The 19,308-nt window shown below is 41.6% G+C and overlaps 1 protein-coding gene across 2 annotated transcripts in view; it reads right to left on the bottom strand.

Annotated features, from left to right (window-relative positions):
* LOC117539084 (homeobox protein MOX-2-like) overlaps positions 1–1,852 on the bottom strand; it is a 52,270-nt gene extending 50,418 nt beyond the window's left edge. Inside the window, exon 1 of one of the 2 annotated variants that reach the window (XM_034205110.1) lies at positions 1,794–1,852. The gene's annotated coding sequence lies outside the window, so the exon portion shown is untranslated. The remainder of the gene's footprint in view (positions 1–1,793) is intronic. The other variant, XM_034205111.1, reaches the window with a different exon arrangement.
* Between the last annotated feature and the right edge of the window lie 17,456 nt (positions 1,853–19,308).

The raw sequence follows: 19,308 nt of genomic DNA, 5'->3' as shown, positions 1-19,308 counted from the left end.
GGTCATTCAAACTTTTAAACAATTGCAACAAGATTCTTAACACGAGGTTGCAAAAACAAAAATAATCTGTATGCAGCAGTTTTCATTGTTATTGTGTCTGTGCTTGACCCCTCAGAGTCGCAGTGTAAGAGCTGCACAGTTATGAATAAAGGCAGCTGCACCCTCTTTCATTCAGCATTCCCATTATTGCTTTATAAATGTATTCCCCCTTGTGTGTCCACTGAGGTTCGTCAGGCCCAACACATCTTCAACAAACTCCCCCTTTGCCTCATCATAAAAACTCACAAACACCAGCAACTGAGCATTGTCAGTGGTGTCAGTGGACTCACCCACAGCTAAGGAAATGCACTGTGCATTTTTTATTCCATCACAAAGCTGATGAATCAAATCACCAGCCAGTATTTATGTTCTTCTGGTTGCTGTGGAATCTGAGAGGGGATTTGCTTGATTTGACCTGTTATTTCCTCTTTTTGTTTGCCTTCAACATGGTCTCCATCACTTCAGTCATGCATTCTTTTATACTCAGTTATTATCCAGTGGAAAGTCCTTACCTACTGGCCTAGTTCAATCAAAGTGGTTACTTTTTTTTGGCTGGGCAGTGTAGTTTTACACACCGTCTGATTTGACTTTCTCAGGACTTAAAACAGTTTTTTGGGGGCAGACCCCCTCAAAGAAAAAAATATATTTACACACGTAAGGTCATCATCTTAATAGTTGTGTATGCTCATCCGTGAGCAGAGCATCAAGTTGACATGTCTATTACAGCTGAATGCGGCGATTACCATTTTGTTCAGCAAAACGCCTCACAAACGTATTAAGATCAACAGCTTCAGTGCGTTTTGATTCAATGCTGAGTACAGCCACACTGACAGTCTCTTCTCTGTCATTGTAGACCGCAAATACCTCATTCCTTCAGTGCTTGGGTCCGAATGCTTCTCGTTTTGCGCCGTCCAGTTCAAAATGAAATCGCCGCCAATCGTATGTCCACGCTCGCGCCAGGACCGGGGGAGGGGTTACATGACGTGCATCTTGTGCTGCATTCACTTGCACTCGGACATTAGAGACTTTCTCTCATAAATGTCCGATGAGCCACAACTTTTCTTTCAAAACAAAGCTGCCAACTGGGGTGGCAGCTGGAGTGTCAGTTGCCACCCCAGTAGGTGAAACTAGGCTACTAGCTACAGTACAGATGGAACTAGATGAGCTGTTAACTCTCGCTCTGAATTTATTTATTTTAAATTCTCGCTCTGACTTAGACAGGTTGAAAGAGACACACACATTTTTCCCACCCGCAGTCCGCGAAGACCCGCCCTACTGTGCCTCTGATTCGCAGATTGTTTGGGGGGAAAAAACGCTGACTGGATGCTGAATGTGATTGGACCAAAGCGTTGACACACACAGGTGGAACACAGTGGAACAGTCAGACATGCAGAGCGCTGTTTGCAGTGGACATAGCGGAGAATTTTGACTCGTTGCGAATGCGTTGTGGCGATGTCTCACATATAATACAGAGAGATAATACATATGAAAAGTATAATTTGCTCAGAGTCCGGAGACAGTGGTGGTTCGGTCCGGATCCGGACCGGAGTCCGTAGTTTGAGGATGCCTGCGTTAGTCCTTAACATCTATCACTGTGTATATCACCATTCAAACATCTTTTAAAAGTTGAACAAACCCACACAGCTCAGTGAAATGTTGACTTTATTTGATCATTTCAGTAAAAACTAACGTTCATATTTCTCTTTGATTATAATACTGATGAACGTTCAAAACAAAGCACTTTGGCAACTTACCACATGCGTTTTAAAATGCTTAATAAGCACCGTAACTTTCATGATATCATTTCTCGGTCATAATCGGTTGTTTCCGTGAACGGCCGACTGTTGTGTGACGGCAAATGCTGCGGCTGCAAGGCATTGTGGGGCAGCATTTTCTCCTCTCCTTTCGGTTAGGGAGGTCCAGTGGTTCCTAAGCTAAAGGAGGTTATAAAGGAAGTTTGAAACCTCCTTTCCTTTCATCTAGAATTCGAACGGCACTTATCGTGGCTGCCACTGAGGGACTTCCGTGTCATTTCACTCCGTTGGGAAGGTTCCTAAGCTAAATGGACTATTCGACTTCAGCCAAGGTCCCATGAGTCCTACCGGAAGGGGAGGGACTTTGCCTCTCTATTGACTTCACAGCGGGTGGAACTTGTCATAAAGTCCGCGAAAATAAAGCCCACCCATTTAGAGGGAAGATATGCTTGGTCAATTGTACTGTCATTTGACATTACTCTCTCGTTGAGTTACCATAGAGTGGCGAAGTCCCTCCCCTTCCGGTGGACCTCCATGTGACCTTATTTCGGAAAATTATGTATTGAAGTCAATGGAGAGAGAAAGATTATCTTTTGATCCCGTTTGAATTGTGCCACGAATTACACATATGATGTTTGTCAATTTAAAAGATAATTTTGCAAGTCAAAAAAAAAAAATGTGTCTAAAAACTGTGTGTAAAACTGTGAAGTAACACATTTGTTTGTGTGAAACGCTCAATGAACTACATCTCTTGTCTCGCAGAACAACACACGTCACCAAGATGGCCGTCAGTACTGTCTTGTCAACAAAACGATTGACTCACTATCACTACAATGAAACACGTCCAGAAGAATGTCATGCAAAGCTGCCTGCCTGCCTTCCTTTGATTCTCTCTGAACTGCCTGGTCTTTTTAATGTTTAATGTCAACCATTTGTGCAGATAGCATGAAGTACAAAAGATCGGCGATCGCCGATGCTAGCGTTAGCGTTAGCATTACTCCCCCAGGCTTAAATTGTGTATTCTAGAATGATCACACCGGTGACAGTACTCTTCAAAGGGTTCACAAAATATGACTACTACTCTTACTGTTTAACATTTTGGGTTACTTAATGTTACTTCATATTAAAGGAATGCTCCACTCATTAGATAATTAATCAAAACTTCAGTATTTAGTGAAACATTATGTTTAAACCATACCCTGAAGAAATCAGCGATATTCCCCGGTAAATAATGATTTTATAGCTCTTTTTTATCAAAACCTGTATATTCCGTCAGGCCGCTGCCATTTTGCCCATTTTCAGTAGTCACGTGATGGTCGTGACGTCATCCATGCGTTCACTTTGTAAACACACGAAAACATGGCGAAGTTTTGAGCAATATGAAGAGATTGGAAGGGGGAATTCAGCCATACAGGTTCGAGCCTACTTAGTACTACTTAGTAGATACAATGATTTTGATTACTAGATATGTATGCATGTAGTACCACCCTTGCTAGCGATTCCCTCTCTAGTTTAGCATACTCAGCCTCGTTGTCCCTGGCCCTAGAACCACGATTTTATGGGGCCGGTGTTATGCCGTAGGTTGAAGCCCTGCCGTGGATTGAAGCCCTGTTCGCGGGGACGCGCAAAGGTGACGTCATCGCCTGTATTGAGCTTTTGCCGTTTTTTCACCCTTTTCAAAGCTTGTTTCTCTCTTGTGAATGATATATCAGATTAAACAGCAAACGGCTGAATAAATAATGTGCATACAATTGCGAGGAGGCTCGTTTTAAGGACACGTTTCTCAGATCTGTCACAATCTTCGTATTGGAATAAACTTCCGTTTTTGAGTGCAGTCCCACTCTGTTATATTCCTCCTTCCTACAGAACAGACAATGACGGGATAATATGTGATTTGTCAATAGTCCTATTTCTTAAAAACTTCTCTGTTGTTTAAGTGTCTGATAACCACGAATAGTAAGCAATGATATAACAGTAATGATATCACATGATCATGTCAGACACTGTTATTTTCAACCAAGCCTACAAGATAATGTGTTAAACTGGCTTCACTCACTTGAATTGCTCTTTTGAATATCATTTTTATATATCCCTACTCAACACATGTTTGTATTGTAATGCCACTCATATTTGTTTTAAATTGTATTTTAAAGTGACATTGAATGCTTTGAAAGGTGCCCTAAAATAAAGTGTATTATTGATCTTATATCTGTGCCTCTATTACATTACATTTCATTTTCTATCACACTATTAATGTTCCTTATTTTAGACTAGGTTAATCCTGGTGTCAATAAGGAAGATCTGCACTGTTCTCTACATAACATGTTCAGAGCAGGTATTTCTCCTGCCGGATTTGGAACCCCCCCTATATCTTTGTCCAGGATAGTCACAACTTCACCAAAATCATAATGGTGCTTGCTGTTCCCCTCTAGTTTGTGCTCACAAAAGCATTTCACTCTGGGCCCAGCAGGAAAAAAACTAAAGAGGGGCTTCAAAATCCGGCAGTGCAGTTGTTAGAGCTGCCGGATTTTGAAGCGCCCCCTGTCATTTTGGCCAGGATAGTCACAGACTCACCAAAATCACACTGGTGCTTGCTGTTCCCCTCTAGTTTGTGCTCACAAAAGCATTTCACTCTGGGCCCAGCAGGTACAAAAATAAAGAGGGGCTTCAAAATCCGGCAGCACCAACACCAAAATCCGGCAGATCAGGTGTTGGTGCTGCCGGATTTTGAAGCCCCTCTTTATTTTTGTACCTGCTGGGCCCAGAGTGAAATGCTTTTGTGAGCATAAACTAGAGGGGAACAGGCAACACCAGTGTGATTTTGGTGACATTGTGACTGTCCTGGCCAAAATGACAGGGGGCGCTTCAAAATCCGGCAGGAGAAATACCTGCTCTGAACATGTTATGTAGAGAACAGCAGAGGTGGGACCAAGTCATTGTTTTGCAAGTCCGAGTCAAGTCTCAAGTCTTTGCGCTCAAGTCCGAGTCAAGTCTCAAGTCATTGTTTTGCAAGTCCAAGTCAAGTCTCAAGTCAGGATGGGCAAGTTCAAGTCAAGTCAAGTCCTAAACTTTGACAAAACGAGTCATAAACAAGTCATTATGTGTTTTTCACCAAATGTAATGACATCGATCAACAGAATAATACTTAATAATCAAACTGCTCTTTATTAGTCACATTAATAATTTAATAATCCATTTTCTCTCTGCTGGTAAAGTAACGTGTGTTTTTCTAATTTAAGAGGGATCAGTAAGGTAAGGCTACCGTGACGGTTTGATTCAGAAGGAGTTTAATGTATAAGATCCCTGATGTTGAGGTAACCAGAATGTTTATTTCCACTGTGTACAACATGTTATAAGGGACCCACAATCTATCTTTATGCAAGGGATAATGTGCAGCGAGGTGGTCTCTATGGGGGAAAGAACACCTGCATCTAGATCCCTCTGCAGGTGGTACTTTAAGTATATTTTGATGCTCATACTTTTGTACTTTTACTTGTAACATTTTGAATGCAGGACTTTTTATTGTACAGGGTTCCTGCAGGTTTCGCCAACTCAAATTTAAGACTTTTTAACACCTTTTTAAGACCACTTTGAATAGAATTTAAGACCTATTTCACGGCAATAAAGTATGAAGGAAAATGTATATAAAGAAGAAATACGTCCCATAATCACTTACAAAGTAAATGTATTCATGTTCAACATAAGAACAATGACTGAACACAACAGCGTAACAGTACAGAACTGTGTTAGCGTGTTAGACAAAAAGTGTGTATGTGTGTGCGTCTGTGTGTTAGGGCTGTGCAATTAATCATATTTTAATCGCAATTACGATTTTGGCCTGCCACAATTACGAAAACAACATAATCGGAAAAAACGATTATTTTGCTTTGCTAGGTTGTGACAGTGCACCACAACATATTTGATCTAATGAATTTTTTAGTAATGTATCATTTATTTAATTAATTTTTGTATTAGTTTTTCAGTTGAATTATACGTTCAGGGTAATCAACAGTTAAAAATATACTGTTCAAATTATTATTTGTTTTAAAGTTCAATAAATGGATGTTTGCAAAGTCAATGAATAATCATATTTAATAATCGTGATATTAATTATTGACCAACATAATCTTGATTATTGCCATAATCGAGCAGCCCTAGTGTGTGTGTGTGTGTGTGTGTGTGTGTGTGTGTGTGTGTGTGTGTGTGTGTGTGTGTGTGTGTGTGTGTGTGTGTGTGTGTGTGTGTGTGTGTGTGTGTGTGTGTGTGTGTGTGTGTGTGTGTGTGTGTGTGTGTGTGTGTGTGTGTGTGTGTGTGTGTGTGTGTGTGTGTGTGTGGTGTGTCTCTGAGAGAGAGTGAGCTATATTCAGAGCTCTGCTGCCTTGGCTACACTATTTCATCGTTGCTGTTGTATGATTGGTGTTTAGCTACGTTATTTAGCGTCTACAGCACCTCCGCTTTTAGGGTTGACGTAGACCCAAACTTCGCCCGGAGGTCCCCCGGTGTTGTTGCGGGAGCTGCTGCACTAGCTAACACTCCACTAGCTAACGCTACATTAGCAAAACAAACGCTAATTTATTTTGCAAAAGGTGCAGCGGGCTTCAAACACGTTCCCTCCACTGGTTTCAACCAAGCACTAAATTAGATGTTTTCAAACCAAATACGGTTGAACTTACACTTCCCCATATTTATTTGCAAGTAGATTCGAAGATAGGCTACATGAGCTTGGTTGCTAGGTTACTAGCTGGGTGTTCTCCAATAAGGGGCCGGGGGAAACAAAGTTAGTGATTACTGGTTCCATGTTGATTTAATTCAATACAAATTGTTGGGGGGAACTGAAAGGCTATTACCGTACTGGTTACTTTGCAGCCCGGACATTTCCCCCAAAACACATTTAGACGCTATCGCAACATAGAAGTATCTTTCAAATCCGATAATTTTTAAGACCTTCTGAATCATATTTAAGACCTTTTTAAGGCCTTAAAAACCCTGCTCTGAAGGTTATTTTCATTTTACAAATCCTGCACTCAGCTTTGCTTTCTCCAATATCATTGAAAAGCAGCCAGATGCTGCTTCTTTTTTCGGTTTTCGCTCATTTCTTGACTTTTTCCGACGCGCTTGCATTTAAATCCGTCTCCCCGTCGCTCTGTGCAGCTGGCCTGTACCACTACACATGCTGTGCCCCCCCACCCTTCTTTCACATAATGGTATGATCCTAGTGTGTCCTCGCATATGATTGGCCGCAGCTAAATAAAGACCCGCCCCTGCCTGCAAGGATTCTCAGCAAGAGTAGGAGCGGCTGAAGATTCTGCTTTCCCCGACGGGAGTCTGCTCTTCTAGCGGCAGCTCGCGATCGGCGTGTTGGAGACCTCTGAATTAAAGTAGCAAGTCACCTCAAGTCAGAAGGCTCAAGTCCAAGTCAAGTCCCGAGTCATTGGTGTTCAAGTCCAAGTCGAGTCGCAAGTCTTTTGTGATGTTGTCAAGTCGAGTCTCAAGTCATAAAATGTGTGACTCGAGTCTGACTCGAGTCCAAGTCATGTGACTCGAGTCCACACCTCTGGAGAACAGTGCAGATCTTCCTTATTGACACCAGGATTAACCTAGTCTAAAATAAGGAACATTAATAGTGTGATAGAAAATGAAATGTAATGTAATAGAGGCACAGATATAAGATCAATAATACACTTTATTTTAGGGCACCTTTCAAAGCATTCAATGTCACTTTAAAATACAATTAAAAAAAATATGAGTGGCATTACAATACAAACATGTGTTGGGTAGGGATATATAAAAATGATATTCAAAGGAGCAATTCAAGTGAGTGAAGCCAGTTTGAACACATTATATTTTAGGCTTGATTGAAAATAACAGTGTCTGACATGATCATGTGATATCATTACTGTTATATCATTGCTTACTATTCGTGGTTATCAGACACTTAAACAACAGAGAAGGTTTTAAGAAATATGACTATTGACAAATCACATATTATCCCGTCATTGTCTGTTCTGTAGGAAGGAGGAATATAACAGAGTGGGACTGCACTCAAAAACGTAAGTGTATTCCAATACGAAGATTGTGACAGATCTGAGAAACGTGTCCTTAAAACGAGCCTCCTCGCAATTGTATGCACATTATTTATTCAGCCGTTTGCTGTTTAATCTGATATATCATTCAAAAGAAAGAAAAAAGCTTAGAAAAGGGTGAAAAAAGCTTAGAAAACGGCGAACGCTCAATACAGGCGATGACGTCACCTTTGCGCGTCCCCGCGAACAGGGCTTCAATCTACGGCAAGGCTTCAACCCAGGCCCGGACTGGCCATCGGGAGGACCGGGAGGTTTCCCGATGGCCTGGCCTGCTAAGTGGCCTGCTGGCCTGAGGATTTTTTTTTTAATGTATGTATTGTGAACGCAACGCTGCGCAAATTTGGGTCTGACTCTGCCTCACAGAGGGTGACTGGCTGTATACATAATGTGGCCTGCCGACATGGCCACTTTCATACAGATCATACTAATGCCCTCCATTGGTCTGTGTGTCATTCAAGTTCGGGAGGGTGTGTGTTAGTGTGGCGCGATAAAGCGTGCGCACCGGTTACGTGTATTGTTGTTAGCATCTGGTGCTAGCTAGCTGCGCTAATGGATATAAGGAGCTTTTTCAACAACAAGGTGGAGGAGAGTCCTCTCCTGTCAGACTGAGAGACTGATAACTACAGCTCAGGTGAGGTAAAGGACTCTGAGTGTTTAGATAGTTAACTTAGTCTAAGTTATCTCTGTGGGTCTCAAAGGGTTTGGTCACCATTTATGTAAACACATATTTCCATTTGAGGGGGGAGTGATTGGTAAAATATGCATGAATAATACAAACAAAATGTTAACTAGGTGAAAAAATGTAAGATAAACTTGTTGAGAGCTAAAACTAGTCTTTGCTGCTGCCTCAAAGAGGAGCAGGGGGAGACAGGTGAGGCTGGTTCAGGAGCACAGACACACTCACAACTATAAATGAACCAAAAACAAAGAAATAAACAAGTTTCAATGTTTTTTCATATTGGATATGGTATGTTATTGGTTATGGCCATGTTTTTATGATTATTTAAATGTATACAGTTCTGTTTCATATGGGTGTAGTCTCTTTATTTCCCCCTCAAAATGCACCAGATTGATGCATTTAAGTCCAACATTTAAAACAAATCTTACCAGGGGAGCATGCCCCCGGACCCCCCTATAGGATTTGAGGTCCACCTCCACTTAAAATATGTTCACATAGGTTCCTAAATAGATTTGCACATTTTTTAAAATAGTAACCCATGTCCATATGTTTATTTTTGGGTAGTAGATTTAGAGGGCTATCACTATGGGCAGCAACGCTGTAAAAATTGACAAATAAAACTGGTAGTGGCCTGGCTGGGTGTATAATTCCCGGCCTGACTTATTGTCCCAGTCCGGCCCTGCTTCAACCTACGGCATAACACCGGAAAAACTGGGGGGAAATACCCACTAGCCGGTACTACGCTATATGGAAAGGCCACCAAAAACTGGCCTGGCCTGGACGATAAAGGACGTTTAAACGGGGCTACCCGCTGCAATGGAAATGCGCCATAACATACCTTATTGTTACTCCGAGCACTACTTCTGGTCCTCCGTCGCTTCACACTTGCAGAGGGCGATTTCTCAACTGGCCGAACGGGTGTCCTGGTCGGTGATGACACCAGAAAGACCGATGGTACTGCATCTCCATTAAGTAATGGTTGTTCAATAAATCCCATGTTATGTTTTATCATACTCATAGTAGTCGTCCGGAAACTTGAAATGTTCGCTGCATACATGCGCCTGTGGATCTTTCGGTTCGGGCCGGCCACATTTCGCTAGCCACTGCCTCCGAACGTACTTCCTACGCTTACCTTTTGGCAACAGATAGAACCGAGCATTCCGTGGATTGTTCCTATCAGAATTGTGGCAATGTTTCGCGATACAATGAGGCATATTTGAAGAGAGTAACTACAGTAAATAACATGAACATCAACGTGTCCTCGAAACCAAACGCATGGTTTACGTCACGTCCGGTAAAATGGCGCCGCCCACAGTGTTGATGTTATTTCGGTAATTAATCAGTTTAAAATCACTGATAATGTCATCGGATAAAAAAAAAAAAAAGAGAGACTGACAGAGACTGGTCTGTTTTATCGGATGATAATTATTTAAAAATGAGTGTCATGAGCATACCATTCCTTTAAGGCTAATAAAAATGACAAGGCTGTAATGCTAACTAAAATGCTAGCTACTAGCTAGGTAGCTAACTTGATCCAGCCACTCCTGGTCCTTTCATCAGACGGGAAGCGAAAGAACGAGCACGACCCATTGCTGGTATGATAACAACCTGGTACTAAGCACACAGGCATCTTGTTAAAGTTATCTTATCTTAGCCAGCGTTATATACGATCTTAGCTATCTCTTAGTGGAGGAAAACAATTGTGACATCACTTACCCCCTGTTTTGTGTTCCCCCCCACTTCTCAAACCAAAGTTACACCCTCTGGGATTTGTAGTCTTTCTAGTTGCGTATTTTTCATAGTCTTATATTTCAACAGTTTTACGACAAACTGTGACTTTTTTGACATGGAAATTATTTTTTAAGATTGACAAACATCATATAATTCATGGCACAATTCAAACGGGATCGAAAGATAAGTTTTCTCTCTCCATTGACTTCAATGGGCTAGTTGCACAAGATGGCGTCTATCAACTTCCGGCGGCTGGGTGTGCGGTTGTAAACTTCCGGTCTACAGTAGAGCGGTAGAAGGAAGAGCGATAGATAGCGTATAGATCGCGTATATATAGCGTATAGATCGCGTATAGATAGCGTATAGATCGCGTATAGATAGCGTATAGATATTATATAGGCCCTATTTTACACTCAATGTCTCCAAGACCTACCGAAGGTTAACATCAGTGATGTACATCGGCTGGTACAAGCGGCAGGCTCAGCCCCGAGGAGCAAAAGAAAAAAGGGGTTCAAGATGTAGCTACATATCCAGTTACATCGACAATTATGAAGGTAAGTGACAAACAAAGCTGTAGTTACTGGCTAACTTTGACAAATTGACAGTCTTGATACAGTGTAAAGTGTTTTAATTATGTACTATTACGTTTTTTTGGATAACATGAATGATATTCAATTCCCCACAGTTTCAAACAAAGATCTACCTTCAGGGAGAGTGAGCATCAGGGCTAGCTGTTACAGGTCCATGAGAAAGCATGAAAAGCCTCACGATCTCAGAGTAGGGAGGAAAATAAAAAGTGTTAATCGGTTCAAAGCCTCAATCAGGTTCATGTTCTGGGGTTTTGATGTGGCAAGAGTAGGTAACCTGTGATTTAGGATTCAAATAAGCCCAGCTAGCTGACGTGTTGCAACTATGGTTGCAACAGATTACATAGTGACAATACATTTGCTCACATCAACTGGTAGCTAGCTATGTGTGTGTAGCATGAAGGGGCTACAGATTTATTTTCGTTTTGTAACCCTCTCGTTTAAAATGAGCTAAACCCAAACTTAGCTTTCATCAAAGATTCTTAATGAGAGGTTGAAAACCGTCTCTGCTTTCATGGAAACCCCAGAAATTGGTTGTGACGGCTGCTGTTCTTTACTGAATGGTTAGTATAATCCATGTAGGGTCCAATTATTTGTATTGGCCAGTGTTTGGTAAGTGCTGGTTTTGTACCCTACATCTATGTTAAGCTGTTCAACGTTCTACTAACACTATTTTATGTAGTTATAATATAAGATAATACATTGAGAGAGCTGAGACAGGCTATACAAGCGTATCTGTTTTGAATGTCCTTAAATTACAGTATTCCAAACAGCAGAACTTCTGTGTATGTGATGTGACTGACAACCTGACATGGTTTAGCCTTTTCCCACACCTACTACTTGCCTGATCAGCCTGCTCTCAGCTTTCTCATTTGTCTGTGTTGTATTGAAGCAGTGTCCTAAATGTAAAATGACTGACATTTTGTTTTAAGAACTGTTCACCTGTGGAGATTGCAGTGGCAAAGTGTTCCTGTGTAGCTGGAACAGCACTCTGCAACCACAATGTTGCACTGCTGTTCCAGACTGCACACTACTCCACACTTTACCTGGCTGCTGTACCCCCTGTCCTCAGCTGCACTGAAACAGAGCAGTGATGGCACAAGCCAAGAACCATGGTAAGTACAGTATGTGTTCACAACCAATCCACGGTTTAATGAGTATTTCCTTTGTGCCAAGAGCTGATCTAGTATGTTGCATCAACGACCTTTTCAATTCATTTGACAATTATTTTGTGTAATTAATAGGGTGTGAAACCAGGCAGAGTGAGTGACATGGTGTTCACTTCCACTAAGCCAAAGAAGTTTACAGTTGCTGACGGTGTAAGGTAATATCTATTGTCCTAAGTAATTGTATGTAGCCTGCTACAACTTTGTGATTGTTGTTCGAGTGTAAAATTATTCTTAAAGTCCTAATTATCATATAAACATGTTCAAAGGAGTACACGTTACAAGGCCGTGCGTCCTCAAAGTCAGCGAGGCATACAAGGACTTCTCAGCAGACATCGCACCACGAAAAAAAAACGAATGGCTCACTACTCAACTCAATGACTAACACTCTTTCAGAGGATATGTTGGAATTGCACACATTATATATATTTTTTGCATCTACTTTCTGGATATTGTACATCTGTTCATCTGTTATATAAACTAGCATTACTTAAATATGCAGAGACTAATTGAAATGTTTAAATATGTATTTTTCCCCCCGATATAACATCAACCTATGTTTTGTAAAAGTTTATTAAATTAAAATGTAAAATGTTATCATATTGTGGATTTATTAAATTATGTATTTTCCTTTGTTATTTATGTGTGCGTTTGTTTTGAGGATATAATTCATTAGTACCTAAACATAGTATGGTATAACTGCTTTTTGTAATGAAATACACAATTGGTTTGGGAGCAAGAAATCTTTTAATCGTTGTTGCCCAGGCTTGCCGAAATGAATGTAAACTTATCTCCCGATTATAAAATTGTGTAACTTGCTGCTGTTAAATATCGTCAAACTATGTGCAATATGTGCTTTATGTGCAATATATACTTTATATACATATGCCATCTTTAATAACTGTAATATATATATACCGGGCTGCTAAATCCTAAGAACTGCTACAGGATTTGATTTGTAGATTTGATTTGTTTTTTTATCTGTATTTTTGAAAATTATGTAACTTTTTATCTTTTTTTTTAGCATATTGTTTATTATATTATAACTTAGTACTTTTTTAGCATATTGTTTATTATATTATAACTTAGTACTTTTTAACGCATGTAAGATATTCAACACTAAGCTGTCTTTGGCTCTTTCCTGCTGTAACGCTGCACATGTCCCCTCTGTGGGACTAATAAAGGGATTCTGATAACGGGACGAATTTGTACAAAGGGGCACACAGCAATGTAGTGCCGACTTTCTTACACGCTGGAAGGCCAATCGCTTTTCTTTACCCCGAAATCCGCTCATTCTTGCTCTCGGTGTGACATAAACTGTCAAGCTGTCAAAACTCTAGTGATGGGTCGTTCGCGAACGATTCGTTCTTTTTGAACGAATCTTTGAAGTGAACAAATCTTTGAAGTGAACGAGATGAACTGATTCCGCCCACAAAACGATTCGTTTGTTTGAGTCGCCGCCTTCCGCCAAAAGCTAAAGAGAAGCTGTTCGCGAACGACGAACTTAAAGAACTGGCGGAAACTGTTCAGAACTGTTTCCTACAGTTCTTTTATCTTATATCCCTTTCTTTCAAGAGGAGGGTCCCGTTAGGGCCCCTCCGAAATACTGGATGTTCCGTCTACATAGAGTTGGACTCAGTTAGACAACTACTACAAATACAATGAAGTACAGTTTACTGTTGGACTCAGTACTTTACTTCTACCACAAGTAGGCTACTATGAAGTTATTTTACTGTGTACTTTCAGTTATTCTCTGTCAAACTCCTGTGGCAGAAAATCATTTTATCTCTCATCAAATATAGCAGAAAACATGCAGTTTGACAGAGGATTAAAACTAATCAGAGCCCTCTCATCTGAGCTCCGTTACACAGACACAGGAGCGGGACATCCTCCTCAACCTGTCCGCCATAAATGCCTCAGAGGACGGATACCTTAACCGTAGCGTCCAGTTAGCTTAGCCGCTAGCTTAGCGATAAATAAACAGCGTTGTATTCTCCTCCCCCTGTCGGCCCTAAAAGTTTCAGAGGGCGGATACCTGAGCTCCATAGCGTCCAGCTAATGTGAAACACACACACACACACACACACACACACACACACAGCATTAGCGGGACATTCTCCTCCCCCTGTCGGCCCTAAAAGCTTCAGAGGGCGGACAGCTGGGCTCCGTAGCATCCCACTAGCTTAGCCGCTAGCTAAAGGTAAACATAGATGGGTACATAGAATATGAATAAATCGTCACCGATGTAGAGGATATCTTTTTTTATTCACTTTGAACTCGGCCAAATGGAGTTTAATGCTTTGGGATTTAAGTTAGGCCACATAGTACGTGCATGGGTTTGAAAGTATATAACGTGCTAGCCTGCTGTAATACATCGTATAGTCCAACCCAGTCTCACGGCATTTCGTGTTCACCAACACGATTTTTAATCTATTGATTCGTGTTCCCCAACACGATTTGCCCCTTTTTTTCGTGTTGCACAGCACGATTTCTTTTCGTGTTGCACAGCACGATTTTAAAAGCAATGTATTTCTACTGCTTGCAGCACGTCTTTTTCTCCGGTCGGGTCGAGGAAGACCTGAAGCTGTGTGGTTCATAAAAACATGTTCTTACTCAATATCAAGCCACAATTATTGCTTTTATTTTAAATCGTATAATTTCGGACTTTTGTATGGAAGCCCATTTCCGCCACTTGAAAAAAATAAAATCCCCATGAAAAGTCATAATTATGAGATAAAAAAGTCGAAATTATGAGATAAAAAGTCATAATAATGAGATAAAAAAGTCGAAATTATGAGATAAAAAGTCATAATAATGAGATAAAAAGTCATAATTATGAGATAAAAAAGTCGAAATTATGAGATAAAAAGTCATAATAATGAGATAAAAAAGTCGAAATTATGAGATAAAAAGTCATAATAATGAGATAAAAAGTCATAATTATGAGATAAGAAAGTCGAAATAATGAGATAAAAAGTCATAATTATGAGATAAGAAGTGCGCATGCGCTGCAGTGGCGCTGTCTTCAAAGGTCCCTTCATCACCTTGCTGCTCTCCACCATGCAAACGGCATCTAGTCCTAAATAAGGTGACTTTTGTAAATGTTAGATGTTATATAGCCTATATTGCAGCTAAACTACAACAATGCAGTTCATAGCTTTGACATTACCTGTTATGAACTATAATATATAGGCCTATGCCTATAGTTTTGTGGTAACGTTCACGCCACTAATGACAATAGTGTAGGCATACTGCTGCTGCTAGCCTAACTAACCCGTAAATGTTATCTCAGCTACGGTACATACACCACTAATTATAGTAGCCTACAGTACATGTAACGCAGTGGTTAAAAAGTCATGCGTTAATTGTACATTACACTGTCGTTCTTTATCGCTTTTCAGTTTGCTATTCTGGGGGAAATGCTAATGCCATAGCGATTATTCAGTAACATCACCAAACCGAAGTGGTACAGTCAGATAGCATGGATAGCATTCATTATGCATGTGTTGAACTTTCCTGTCGGCTCCCAGACCGTAGTCGAGGAAACAGGGGATTACTCTGTGGTCTCCCAGGGCCGAAGCAACAAGCTTCAGGTTCAATAATATCGAAATGACTGGAGAGAGGCCGTTGCATTTGTTTAGTTCTTCTTGTTACACAAAATACTTCACAGACCTATATTTTCTGCTGCTTCGTTTTACTTCCAGAAACATAAAAACGCTCGCACCATGCACATGCACACACACACACACACACACACACACACACACACACACACACACACACACACACACACACACACACACACACACACACACACACACAACCAAGAGTCCTATTTTAAAGGGGACCTATCATGCAAAATGCACCTTTGGACGTCTTTTATACATGAATATGTGTCCCCGGTGTTCCAGGGAACTCACCAAGTGTCAGAAAACACAACCCTCTCTATTTTCCTCCTTCGCCAAATCTCTAAAAAAGTGGCTGAAACGGATCTGAAAAAAACGGATCCAGATTTCAACACTTTCCTACGTCACAAAGAGACGTGCTCCGCTTATTGGTCAACTCTCCACCTATCAGCAGTGCTGGAATTGGGCCGGTACTCACCGGTACGCAGTACCGGCACTTCTGGTTCTGACCCATGGAGTACCGGCACTTCTTGCTCAGTACCGGCATGCTGGCGGTACTCCGGTACTCATGCACCGTGCCAGTACTCAACACTCTCCCGCCGTTCTTATTATACATCCATATATATATATACAGCCGCCCGGTACTCAGTAGATGCGTCATGAGGTGCCGAACGGACATTCTCATCGCTCTAACCGCTGGAGTTTCACAGCGGCTGTCAGCTGTTTACTCCTGTCATTCAAACAGAACGTGCTGGAGAGGGGGCGGGGCTTATCTTCTCCATGTAAATACTGTGGTGGAAACGACTATGTCAAAATTAACCTATTTGACCGTGATTTAATAGTAATACACGTTTCAAAATAATAATAATAATAATAATGCCGAAGTAACAACATACTGAAAACTGTTAGTAAAACCATGTTTTAATGCTTTACAATTTACATACCTAGATGCACGTGTGTTGTGATTATGCAGTGCAACTCCCACCCAGTGGGTGGCTATGTAGAGTGATAGAACAGAGCAGGCACGCCCCCGAGAGAAGGAAAGCAAGTCACGTCACAAATTAGCATTTCTAAAATGTTAGCGTGGATTAATAAAAGTGCAAAAAGACAGCGGTTGTCGCCGGAAGAAACTTCAAATACAGAGAATGCTGTGCCTGTGTTGGAAATTGTGTCTGATGGGGAGCTTTCTTTGATTGATCCTCCTGCTCCAAGTTCTAGTGCATTAGCATTAGCACTAGCTCCGCCGCCTCCTCCAGAGCCTCTAACGTTAGCTGCTGCTGGCGCAACTGCCACCACCAACACCGGGCAAAGCGATGCACCTGACTGCTGGACAACGGACCAGGTGCAATATTTTTGCAAGACCAATGCATGGTGTAGTGGAAATTTTATTATATCCTGATATGTTCAAAGTAACCAAATGCTTCTCATTTGGTTACTGTGCTGTTTTCCTCTATCTTCTCTACTTCAAGGCCACAGAGCTGTTTTGGCTACTGAGTTGACTCACACAAAGTCACACGATAACTTCTACAGCTCAAGGCCAGGTGTCTAATAACAATGTGACCGTGTGAAGATTTCTTCTCCTCCCCACCTTTTACTCTCCCTTTATATTGCTTTGCTATTATATTAAACTGCGCACACTCGCGCAGACTATCCTATACTCTGTGAGACCTGTGTCTATATTTTATTGTATCTGATGTTTGTTTGAGGCCTCGAATAAACATCACCAGAAAGACAACTCTGTTGGATTCACCATTTATTTGTTTTCTGACTTGTACTCTACAGTATTGGGGTTTTTAGATTTCCATAACAATGGCTCCTTCTTAAAGATAAGAAGCTAGGATGTCGGATATGCAGAGATGTCAAATCTTTGGGAATACACACTGGACAAGGACTGAAACTGTCAACTGAATGGGGTGAGTGTGCAGTGTCTCATTTCGGTGTTGACAAGGGCAAACAACAAGCTAGCCTGAGAAAAAAAATCAAAGAACATAAAGAATCACAAGCCCATGTAAAAGCTGCTGACATCCTTACATCTGCTTCACGTGAAACTATTCAACATCAAGTGCAGTCTATGCATAAATCTGAATTAGACACCACTACCAGAGTTTTTCGAACGGCATATAAAATTGGCAAACATAGCCGGCCATTCACAGACATGCCAATTGATTTGAATGTACAGAAACTGAATGGGCTGAACGTGGGCAGGGTTTTGCACTCCAATAAAACCTGTGGCGAAATCATCGACCACATAGCTCATGAGCTGAAGAAAAAAATGGCAAAAGACATTACAGAAAACCAAAGAAAACTCTGTGTTTTGGTCGATGAATCTACCACTATTAGTGGTAAAACGGTGCTTGTTGTGTGTCTACGCTCAGCATTAGCTGATGCTGAGCCCGAAACGTTTTTTTTGGGAGCTGATCGAGTTGGATGGAACAACGGCTGATGACATCACAAAGGCGTTAATGGAGTGTCTTGGAAGAGATTTTAACGAGGACTTTTTAGGTCAGTGTTTCGTTTCTTTTGCATGTGATGGGGCTTCAGTCATGCTAGGGAAGAGAACAGGCGTTGCTACCCAGTTGTGTAGTAAATTCCCAAGCCTGTTTGTGTGGCACTGCTCCAATCATCGTCTAGAGCTGGCAGTTGGGGATGTGGTCAAGGAGGTCTCAGGGCTCAATCATTTCCAGATCTTTTTTGACAAACTCTATTCCTTGTTCCATGCCTCCCCCAAAAATCAGAGGCAGTTAGCGCAGTGTGCGCAAGCAGTCGGACAGCGTCTCCTGGTGATAGGGCGTGTTTTGTCCATCCGCTGGGTGGCTTCAAGTGAAAGGAGCGTCAGAGCAGTCTGGGAAAACTACCGAGTGCTTCATGATCACTTCACAAATGCTGAAAACGACACGAGCAGGGATTCCAGAGACAGAGCAAAGTACAAGGGCCTGGATGATGTGCTCACATCTGCAACGTTTGTCAGCAATCTGGGACTGATGTACGATGCGCTCACAGAGCTCAGCGACCTCTCTCGGCAACTCCAAAAAAGAGAGATGACACTGCCTACAGCAGATAGGCTCTTAACTCGAGAAATACGAGTTTTTGAATCCATGGTCACCATGCCTGGCCCACACATGACTACAGTTCATACAGTTCTAGCTGAGAAGTCCTTCAAGGGTGTTGCCCTGCGTGAGAATGGCAGGCTTGTACAGATTCATGCAGGTCAGTTTTTCCGCAGTATGGTAGAGAATCTGAGACACAGAATGACTTCCACAACCTCCTCTCATGTCAGCACAAGAGAAATCCCATTACATGGCCGGGAGGCCCGGGACAATCAGCTAATCCAGGACATGAAAGTTATCCATCCTGGAAGTTGGCCTGAAGAGGAGTTAGACGTACAGTATGGGGACGTAGAGGTGCTACGTTTGTGCGAAGTGCTGAAAGTGGACAGAAGAGAGACTGTTCAGGGCTTTCGCGAATACAAGGAAACCAGGGCATCCCGTACACCTGCTGCGATGGAGCCTCTACTGAAAGCAGTCCGAACCATCGCTGTCTCCACTAGTGAGTGTGAGCGGGCATTCAGCTGCATGAACGATATCCTTACTGCAAAAAGGAATGCTCTCTCTGTCAGCCGACTGTCCAGCCTGGTTTTCATTAA

Source organism: Gymnodraco acuticeps, unplaced genomic scaffold (assembly GCF_902827175.1).
Source record: "Gymnodraco acuticeps unplaced genomic scaffold, fGymAcu1.1, whole genome shotgun sequence".
In the NCBI taxonomy this organism is placed as follows: domain Eukaryota; kingdom Metazoa; phylum Chordata; class Actinopteri; order Perciformes; family Bathydraconidae; genus Gymnodraco; species Gymnodraco acuticeps.
Note: the sequence above shows the minus strand (reverse complement) of the source record. Positions and strands in the feature narration are given on the sequence as shown.